Here is a 10,801-nt window from a genome sequence, read left to right as displayed (position 1 = left end):
GAAGCGCGTTGCTGTCCAGGACAGCGTGGTGCCGCCCAGGAGCTGCTTCTGGAGCAGACAGCCTCTGAATCCCAGCTTCCTCGACCCCAAGCACTGGAGGCTGCAAGTGGAAGAGGCACCGTGCATAATACCTTGGTCTGACCCTGTGTGCTCGGCCTGTCAGCATCCACGGTCCAGCACCGTGTGACACGGGAGGCTGGGCGTGCGGGATCTGTGGTCACACCCAGGAAATGGCTGTGGTTACGCAGTGCCAGAAGAAAAGCATTCATTGTCCACCCTTGTTTTGAGACCACGTGGGCACAAGCAGGGACCACTGTCCTTCGAGAAAGATAGCAGCCCATTGAAGCCCCAGTGGCCCAATGGATAAGGCACTGGCTTTCTAAGCCAGGGATTGTGGGTTCAAATCCCACCTGGGGTGAAATTGCTAACCTTTACCCAAGGTGCAGATGACAAAGTCTTCCTGTCAGTAACCTGCTCCAGGGCTTCCCCATGCTGCTGTGGTTTTCTTAACACCCATCTTAAGTGTCCCTTGCTGCACCTTGAGCCCATTGCTCCTTGTTCTGTCCCCTGTGGCCACTGAGCAAAACCCAGTGTTGTGCTCCTTGAAACCACCCTGCAGGTAGATAAAAGCTGCTATCAAAACCTGGAGTCAATAAACCCAGTCTCCTTAGCCTCTCCTCAGAGCTCCTAGCCCACAGCCATTTGCTGTCTCCAACTTGTCCACAGATCCTTTGGGTACAAGTCTTGGGTGGGTGTTTGGCAGGGCACTTGTCCCATTAGATGGGGTTACAGACCCTGCTTGTCCTGGCTACAATCCTCTGCTGCACCCTTAGCTTCTGTCTGGAGCGTCTGAGTGTGGGAGCTGCAGCCGAGCTGAGTAGCCCTCCCCGCACCAGGATCTGCACCAGTCAAGGTGCAAACAAGCGAGCAAGCAAAAATGAATCATGAAAAAATTGTGATAAAATTAATACTATTTTTTCCCCAAAAATAATCTTAATCTCCCCCTTGCTGCTTGCTGCCCTCCAGTTCTCTCTCCATCCAACGTCATGATCGGCATTGACCGCCTCCACCACCTCCATGGGCATCTCTCTGTAGCTGTAGAGATTTCAGCCATGTCCTCATGCTGAAGGCCTGCCAGGACTGCTTTGTGGCTCACGGGGGCTGTCAGGCCAGGACTGTTTCCATTACCCAGTGATGGAAATGCTGCTCTTCACAGGGCGCCCCCAGAGCACCCACATCGCTGGGCTGCAGAAGGAAACGCTTTGCTTTCCAGCCGGCTGTTCCCGTGTGTCCTGCGCTTGTGGCTGTCATGACTCACCCTCAAATTCCTAGCTGGAGATAACAATGTTTACTCCAGACTATACAAGCTGCACATTCTTAAGTTACGCTGGGTTCCTCAGCTCTGGCAAGAGTGCTGACTTGTGCGGAGCCCCGGCGCAGGCTATCGCATCCGCAGGATTGGGACACTCTGGGGTCAGGGGAACCATGCAGGGTGGCGGCTGCCGCCTAAGGCCAATGTGAGATGCCTGTCCTCTCTGCTCTATTCTGTCACCTGCCCCTGCGAGTATCCTTAAATGAAGCTTTGCAGGGGTGAAAACAACCATGAGTACTTCCTTTGTTCAAGTGTGGGGAATCTTCTGAACCCAGTAGTTCATTTTAAGACAAGGGGCTCCCCAGGGCTGTGTGTCTGTCCATCTGCACTGCTCCGCTTCCCACAGCTCTGGCAGAGATGCCCACATCTGTACAGCAAATATCCAGCCACAGCCAACACGAGAATCCCAAGCACTGTGAGGGCCACTAAAGGAAACTCCATGGACCTGCAAACCAATGACCTGAGTCATAAGTGGAAGCCAAAGGGTTACTTTGAAGACTCAGCTTCTGTCCCAGAGTAGCCCTCAAGTGCACAGTTGGTGGGAGCGAGGCCAGCTGTGGAAGGAGGCACAAGGAAACAGGGTGATGGGGAGGTTTGGGTGGACGGAGGCTGTAGAATAACATCACAGAAGCAGAGATGTGAGGCTGGAAGGGACCTTCAGAGCTCAGAGTCACAGCATCATAGACAAGTCAGGCTGAAGTGGACCGCCAGAGGTCATAGCATCATAGTTACAGAATCCAAGAAAAGTGGGGCTGGAGGGAAGTGCACACATCGTAGGGTCACAGGCAGAGACTCGTAGAGAAGTGGGGCTGGACAAGACCTCTAGGGCTCACATCTAGTCCAACCCCATACCTGATATTATACAGCAAGTTTCAAAAGCACAGCAAACTAGACAAAACACAGTTGAAACTAGACAAAACACGGTCCCATCATCATTCTTATTCAACGTACATCTCTTATTGAGATTCATAAAACAAGTTTTAGCCTCCTTAAGCATCTAGATGGCACCTCTCATACTTCACATTCAGTCATGTCTACAGCTGAGTGAACACCACCACATGTCAGTGAAGGTCTTTATAGCTAGAAATAAAAAGCATCAGCACGGCTCCAAAATAGAGGAGAGAAATTAAGAGCACGGGCAGATGTAGGATATAGAAAAGGGGGGTGCAGAGGGAGCGGTGCCTCATCACATAGAAAACAATACATCATTTTCTCCACTTAAAGGGAAAGTAGACACTCTGGTAATATACCAGGAGCCTGGCGCTATGGTATTCACTTGCAGATTGAAGCAGAAACAAAAATAACCAGTATGTGCTATTTTATTTATTTATATATAAAAAACTCTAGCAACAATTTGCTAGATTATACATACAGGATTAAAAAACCAAAAACATAAGAAACAAAGCAAAAAAGAGTCAAAGTAGTCCAAAGTCATTATTCGTTATTAGTTCCATAGTCATTATAATTAAATATCAACTTCAGATTAATAAACACAAGATATTGCCTTCCTGACCATCTTGCCTGCAGCTCCAGGACCACTTTTAGAGTGGTCAATCCTCTGTACTCCTGAGTTTGCAGGACTATACTGGGACACCCAGTTTCTCTCAGCTGGTCCCAAGCAAAGCAGGGCGTAGTGCTCTTCCTCCAGTCCTGCCGTGCAGCCACCTCTAGGGTGGACACAGCTGCACTTCTGCATCATACACCAGGTCCTGCACAAGTGACACAGTCAAACAAACCATAAAAGACCTGTGACAGAGTTGTGACGTGACGGGATTTGGGGTTAGTGGGGAAAGCATGCAAGAAAATGAGCTGCTCGACTCATAAACAGCGGTAAAATGGGAGAGAAAATAGGATTAGAATAACTGGGGGAGATTTGCTGTCAGTGACGCTTGTTGCAATATTGTCACCCACCAAATTCCCATCACGCAGACACAAATCAGTCCCTTGCGGCATGCGCATAAATCGGCGCCTGGGAAGACCACGTTTGGCACTGCTGATCCCAGAGGCTTAAAACATCATGTTGCTTCTCGGCATATTCAAGTCATGTCTGATGGCACAAAGGAGCGTAACAGAAAAGTACATTTGCGTTGGTTTAATAAAAGATATAGGATTTCCCCAAGGAAACTTGTTTTCCAGAGACTAGTGCATTTCAACACCCAAAATACAACCCTGTTTCCCAGGTGGTGCATTTTCGCACAGGTAACCACTGGGGAGGCCACATCTGGAGTCCTGTATCCAGTTTTGGGCCGCCCACTACAGAAAGGATGTGGACAAGTTGGAGAGTCCTGTGGAGGGCAACACAAATGGTTTTGGAGCTGGGGGACAGGATTTGTGAAAAGAGTCTGAGGGAACTGGGCTGATTTAGTCTGGAGAAGAGCTGATTGATGAGGGATTTAATAGCAGCCTTCAACTGCCTGAAGTAGGGTTGCAGAAAGGATGGAGCTGCACTGTTCTCAGTGGTGGCAGATGACAGAAGGAGCAATGGGTTCAGGTTGCAGGAAGGAAAGTTGAGGTTGGATATGACATGAACTTTCTCACTAGGAGGGCGGTGAAGCACTGGAACAGGTTTCCCAGAGGTGGTGGAGTCACCACCCTTGGAGGTTTTCAAGACCTGGCTAGACAAAGCCTTGGTGAGATGATCAGGCTGGGGCTCATCCTGCTTGGGGGTTGGACGAGATGTGACGTCCTGAGGTCCTTTCCGACCCCCATTTTCTATGATCAGGTGTCTCTGATGTGGCCTCCTTTCCTGTGGGGGTCAGGCCTCTGCTTGGGGGCTCCTGAGTGCATTTTCACCAGCTCCTCCCTGGCCTCGTGCAGCAGGGGTGAGACAGGGCTGGTCCTGCCCTGAGCCGGGGCTGGACCGGAGGGAGAAGAGGCGAAGGACCCCCTCGGCCTGAACGGCTTGGGACAGAATCAGATGCTGCTGGGACACGGCTGTGGGGGGGCAGGATTGGGCCCAGGGCCCCTCTCCAACCGCTATATACAGCGCCAGGCACTGCTTTGTGATGTCACGCCCGTGTCATTCCATCACCACGGAGACGGGGGGCAGGTATAAATACCAGCGCCGGGTTCTGCCTGGTCAGTCTCGGCTCAGCCAAGAGACTCGCCGGTCGGCGTGCATCGTAGTGTGAGGAGGTTCTTGGGTTAATAGTGAGGAGCTGGATGGGGAGGAGTCGACAGAGCAGCAAGTTAGTAGATATGAGATAGATAGAAGTAGTTCAGATTGGAGGTAGATATCGCTAGTTCAGGCTTTCGATAGTTAGGAAAGGAAATAGGGTCCCGAGGGTAGGCGCAGCATGACCGCTCGGGGCACCTCTGCCCCGGGCCCTTTGCGGAGCCTCAGGCTGAAAAGATGGCATTGCCGAGCCCCGCTGGCCTGGCTAAGCAGCCCGTGGTGCCCCCAGCGCCCAGGCCCCAGCTAGCCCAAGGCCCCTCGAAAACCACACTCGTGGTAGGTGACGGGGTGCGAACGACCAGAGTCCTCCCGCGGCGCCTGGGCACAGCAGCTTCTCCCGGGACCCGGGCTGCTGCTGCCCATTGCCAGGCTGAGGGGTGGGGGGGCAGCCTGGGGGCTGGGCGCTGGGGAGGGGGTGGCAGGGGGGCCCCTGCTGAGCATCTCTCCTCCTCCCTCAGCTCCCCCAGGTGCATGAAGCAGGAGCACCTCGGGGCAGGTGCCTCCACCACCGCCCACCGGCCAGCCCAAAGCCAAGGGGAAGGTGGCCTGGGTGCAGGCCCCAATGCAGCCCCTGCCCCAATTAGGGGATAACACCAGGACGATGCCGGTACTCAAGCCCAAGGGGAAGGTGAGTGGCTGGCAGAGCCATGCCTTGCACCTGCTCCCGGCCCCTGCGTGCCCGTCCGGACCCAGAAGGAGCCCAGAGGAGACCCCGTGCTTCCTTTCTGGCAGAACCTGCAGCAGTCGCAGCCTGCCTACCGCGCCACGATGCCACATGGGGCTCACGAGTTGTCCCCGCCCGTTGACCAGCCCTATAAGCCAAAGACCACCCTGATTATCATGAAGGACTATGTCCGTGAACTAGTGTAAGGCGGCACATGCTTGGAGGCGCTGTCAGGGGCCCTGTGGTCTGCAGCTGCCGCACAGAAGGGCTGTGGTGCCATGCTAGCCCGTACCGCTTCCCCTGACCTCCTGCGGGGGACTAAGCAGTCCTGAAATGCCTGGGTGGGATTGGAGAGGAGCTGAGGTGTGGGGAAGTAGCTGCTGTGGCAGGGCAGGAGCAGCACACACCCTCAGACATGAGCTGTGGGCCCTCCTCGTTGATTTAAAATGAGAGGTGTCTCCACATTGATCCCACCGCAGGTGGGGCTGGACCAGGGAGAGAGGAGGGGAAGGACCCCCTGAGCCTGACCGGTTTGGGACAGAATCAGACGCTGCTTGGACACCGCAGGCCCCGGGAGAGGCCAAGGGGAGCGGGTAGGGTTGGGCCAGGGCCCCTCTCCAGCTGCTACGTACAGCACCAGGCACGGCTATGTGATGTCACACCCACGTCATTCCATCGCCGTGGAGATGGGGGAGGTGGAGCAGGGAATAAAGACTAGCGCATTTAGCATTTATTATTATTATCTAATATAGTACGATGATTCTATTAACCCGGTTCAGGGAAGGGAGACTCCATGCCCTGACACCGACTCTCTCGTGCCCTCTTGCCCATCCCCCAGCCTTCCCAGAGAGAGACCGCCCCAGCAGACGCTCATCCTGAGCAGGGCAGAGTATGAGCGCATTAAGGCCCAGTGCGTCATTGAGGATTGCCAGGCCAAGGCAGCAGCCTACAAAGCCGAGAGGGACGCCATGCTGGTAGTCACCTCTTCTTGCTTCCCCTGTGCTAGGTGGTTTCGAGGCAGGGTCCCGGGTGCTGTGGGATGGGGTGGGCATCTGCCAGGACTGACCACATGGGCAGGGGACCAGCTCCCCGCCTGCCAGGGGCTGCTAGCAGCCTGCTCTTCCCCTCCAGGCCGCTGTGGCCCAGCGCAAAAAGGCCATGAAAGAGAGGATTCTTCTAAAGCAGAAGGTAGAGAAGAGCGACCTGGAGAAGGAGGCCGAGGAGTGAGGCAACTACCTGCTGCAGCGGGCCTACAGGATGCGTCTGGAGCAGGAAGATGAGATCAAGGATATGGAGAAGGTGGGCCACAGGCACAAGCTCTCCGGCTCCTCTCCCCCCTGCCCCTCTCCCCCTGCGGCCCCGTTGCCCCCGGGCTCTGAGTGCTCTCCCCCAAAAGGCAGAGCCGTGCTGCATCTCCTTCCCTGGGGCCTGCCCCTGAGCTCTGCACTCCCTTCTGCGCTCACGGGAGCTGTGCAGACACCCAGAGACAGGCAAGGGACTCCCCCAAGGGCACACACACAGTCAGTGGCAGAGCCAGGAATAGGGCTGAGCCCTGCCTCCCACTGGAGCCCCCACAGCCCTGGGTCTCTTCCCCGCTCTGCACCCCACCTCTGGGTCCCTCTCCCAGCCTGGTGCTCTGCCCTGCAGATGATCATGGATGCCAGGTGCCATGCCATCCTGGATGCCCAGGTGATGGAGAAGCAGCAGATGGAGAAGGAGCTGAAAGAGGAGGAGCTGTGCCTAGATCAGAATATGGAAGTGGAGTGCCAGAAAGTCGTCCGGATGCAGGAAGAGCTGGAGGAGAAGAGGAAGCAGGAGCTGATCCAGTGAGCGGGAAGGCCCTGCCCCAGCACGACCAGGCAGGGGCTGCCTCAAACATGGGCACTTCGCACATGCAGGACCTCACGTGGAGGCTGAGACAGGGGCGCCCCAGACTCAGCTTGGCCACTGGACGGCAGCCTGGGAGCAGATCTGGCGCTCAGCTGGTCTTGCAGGGGTCCTGCTGGCGAGGAGCCCGGGGCCAGCGGGCAGCACGTGCGACCGTTCTTGTGTTTCACTCAGGGGGAGGCACGAGATTGAGAAGCAAATTGCAGAGAACAAGAAGGAGAGGGCCATACAAGCCGAGGTGCGGGACCTGGAGGCCCAGCAGTTACAGGACCCCCTCAGAAGCTTCACCTGGAAGAGCTACAGGTAAGGATGGCACAGGCACGGGAGGGAAGGGGTTCATCCTGGCCATCCCCAGCAGTGCGGATCTGGGCTCGCCTCACTTGCCACACAGAGCTGCACTGACCCGGCTGCCCGAGGGCAGGGTCACATCCCCAGTGCCCTTGGGTGCCAAGCAGTAAGGCTGCCCTGCACACCCTGGCCACGCTGGATCTGGCAGGCTCAAGCTGGGCTCGGCACCATCCGGCTGCGGGAAGTTGCCGAGGACGAAGCGACACAAGTGGATCCGTGCTGGGGCATCCCCCTGGCATCTCTCTCAGTCCCTCCACTTGGATCTTCCTCAGGACTTGGAGAAGAAACAGCTGAAAGAAAGGGAAGCCCACGTGGAGGATTTCCGCATCAACCAACAAATGCTGAAGCACAAGAAGCAGCAGCTGGAGTAGGAGAGCCTGGCTGACCAGTGCATCCTGGACTACCAGAAACGAAAATGGTATGGGTCCAGGGCCAGGGGCCTGTGGAGCCTGAGTGGGGCTGGAACGACCTGCTCTAATCTCAGCATGGCTGGGCCTCGGGGAGAGCACTAGAGAGCCCCGTGCGCCGACGGGTGGAGGCAGCACATGGTTGTGTGGGGCTGAAGGGCACACTTGCACCTGCCACTGCCTGTGTGAGAATGGTGCACACGTATCAGTGACCCAGCACACACACGTGTGATGCTATGACGGGTCTGCCCATGTGTGCCAGTGCGTGGTAGGGGGTCAGTGGCCCAGGGCGGCCCCGTGGCTCATGGATCTGGGGCTGTGCCGTGGTAGGCACGGGAAGCAGATATCGAGGCGTGGCAGGAAAAAAGCCTGGCATGAGAAAGAGCTGGAAATGGCTCGCCGAAGAGCCCTGCAAGAGAGGGCCCAGGACCTCCAGGCTGAGAAGGTAATGCACGCAGCCGCCCCTGCCCTCGCTCCCTCCTGGCCCGTTTGGCAGCCGGGTTCCCGGCAGGGCGGGAGGGCATCACCCTGGGGCTCCCCGTGGAAGTGAAGCCGGAGCAGAGTCCCTCCACCTGGGCTCAGCCATCGCTTGTTGTCACCAGTCAGCCCTGCTCCTGTGGGCCACGGTGCCAGATGTGTTGCTGGGCCCCTCGGGGCTGGCTCCAGGCCCTGGCACAGCTGGAGACCCCATGGCAGATGGTCCCATGCAGTGTCTTGTGCCGTGGCAGCGGTCTGGGATCTTACTGGTTTTTTTCCCCTTCCCAGAGCCACTGGTCTGCCCGAGAGGTACTGCATAGGGGTGGAGTCCAAAGCCTTGAAGCCAGGCCCCAAGCTCTGAGGGTGTCCACTCACTGCCAAGCCTGCCCCGGGGGCTTCCAGGGGGTTGCATGTGGCCTCCCCCCACGAAGACTGTAAATAGTTTTAGGTTTAGACATAAGAAATAAAGCTGTTAATGGAGCTGGCTGTGTCCTTTGCAGTTCCTCACCTAAGCCAATCCGGCCGGCTGAACATATCCAGCTGGGACCCCTGCAGCTCAGCCCCACACCGTGGGCCCTGCGGGATGGGGTGCGGGGTCTTGGCCTCTCATGCTCCACAGGGGTAGGGGTGACAAAAGCAGACGGCTTGTCTCTCCATGGCCATGCACGGTCCTGTGTCCCGGCTCCACCAGAGCCCTGGGTGCCTGCCGGGCAAGGCCTGGGGGGTTGTTTCCCTGGGCCGCGGGCCAGAGCTGTGCTCTAGTGCAGAGCTGAGCCCTTTTGGTGCCCGGGCACTGAGCCCTGGGGCCTGATGGCCAGGGAGGGGCACAGGCTGAGCCCTTGCTCCCGCCTGGGAACCGTGATCTCCTTGCCCCACTCACCCGCAGTGGGGAGCACCCAGCCCAGCATGCAAAAGCAGCCCCTAGCATGGGTGCTCTGGCTGGCGCCAGCCCTCTCTGCTTGCACACGCGCTCCCTGCTCCAGCCCCAGCTGCACCAGCACAGGCTGTTGGGTCAGGGCTGTGCGGGGCACTGTCCCCCCCGCTCCTGCTGTGATGCAGGTCTGCTCCCCGCATGACATCCCACCCTCTAGCTAACAAGCCTGCCAGTGGCTGGGTTGGGAGCACAGCAACAAAGAGGATCTTTTTTTTAATCAGCAACATGATCTGGACAACTCTTTTGGAAGCAGGGGACTGAGACTAGTCGGGGAGACACTGGGGTCCCGGAGAGGAGAGGAGCCAGGTGCCCAAGGAGAGTGGTCGCTCCTTAAGGATACAAACCTCCAAGCCCAAAGGGAGGTAATCCCAACACGGATCAAAGTGGGCAAGAGGGCGCAAAAGCCGCCATCGCTCACCAAAATCATCCAGGAACGTCTCCTAGCTAAAAGGGAGGTGCACACCCAATGGTAGGGAGGGGCCATCACCACAGAGGACTATACCTTGGTTGCTCAGGGGGGCAGTCAGGAAGGCCAAGGCAGAAATGGGACTGGGACTGTCAACCCAGATCAAGGACAACAAGAAGTCCTTTTTTAAATACATAGGGGGCAAAAAGAAGGTACCGGGTAACATGGGGCCTCTCTAGGACACGCTAGGGAATCTGGTCGTCACCCCAAATGACAAAGCTAACATATTTAACAATTTCTTTGCCTCCATTTTTCTGAGCAGGGACAGGGTCACCCTCCCACCGGGACCCCCTCAGGCCCCAGGGAAGGCACACCCAGGCCTAGGGTCAGAGAGGAACTAGTCAGGCAACTTCTGGAGGGACGGGATGTATTTAAATCAGCTGGTCTGGACGATCTCCACCCCCGAGTGCTGAGGGAACTAGCAGAGGTCATGGCGGGACCCCGGCACGGCTGTACGAGCACTTGTGCCAGAGGACTGGAAGAGGGCCAATGTGTTCCCATCTTCAAAAGAGGAAGGAAGGAGGACCCGGGGAACTATAGGCCAGTCAGTCTTACCTTGATCCTGGGTAAGCTTTTTGAGAGAGTTATCCTGGCGCAGCAGGGGAGATTATGCTTAGGGACAACCAACAGGGGTTCATTAGAGGCAGGTCCTGTCAGACCAAACAAGCATGGGGGAGTGGGGCAGAGACACAAGCAGGCAATCCCTGGCACCCTTGGACATGCAGGGTTGATGTCAGTCAGTCAGTTGTGATAACGGGTGGATAAACGAAGCGGGCCGTGCGTGCTTGAAGTCATTGATCGTCCGTACCAGAGCTTCAGGGTGCTGGGGAAGTGAGCCCAGGGCAAGGCCAGTTGCGAAAGATGACTCCATCCAGCAGATTTCCATTACAGTGGTAAAGATCAGGCTGGGGTCTGTGTCCCACTGATCCTTCCATAGGGAAGGAGATGGGACGGAGACTTCATCCAGGAGCATATCCCTAGGCCTGCAAGGACTCAGTCACGGTCCCATATACTATGAACTCTCCCCTAAAAGAGCATCCACACCATATAAGCTGCATTTCAGTGGTCTTT

At 56.7% G+C, this 10,801-nt stretch overlaps 1 non-coding gene across 1 annotated transcript; it reads left to right on the top strand.

The window, feature by feature from the left end:
- The first annotated feature begins 345 nt into the window (after positions 1 to 345).
- TRNAR-UCU (transfer RNA arginine (anticodon UCU)) lies at positions 346 to 418 on the top strand. Its single transcript has one exon. It is a non-coding gene; the product is annotated as a tRNA-Arg (tRNA).
- Positions 419 to 10,801: the final 10,383 nt, after the last annotated feature.

Source organism: Crocodylus siamensis, chromosome 15, assembly GCF_052110815.1.
Source record: "Crocodylus siamensis isolate JL-2025a chromosome 15, ASM5211081v1, whole genome shotgun sequence".
Classification (NCBI taxonomy): domain Eukaryota; kingdom Metazoa; phylum Chordata; order Crocodylia; family Crocodylidae; genus Crocodylus; species Crocodylus siamensis.
The sequence above is the reverse complement of the archived record's forward strand: the minus strand, read 5'-3'. Positions and strand labels throughout refer to the sequence as shown.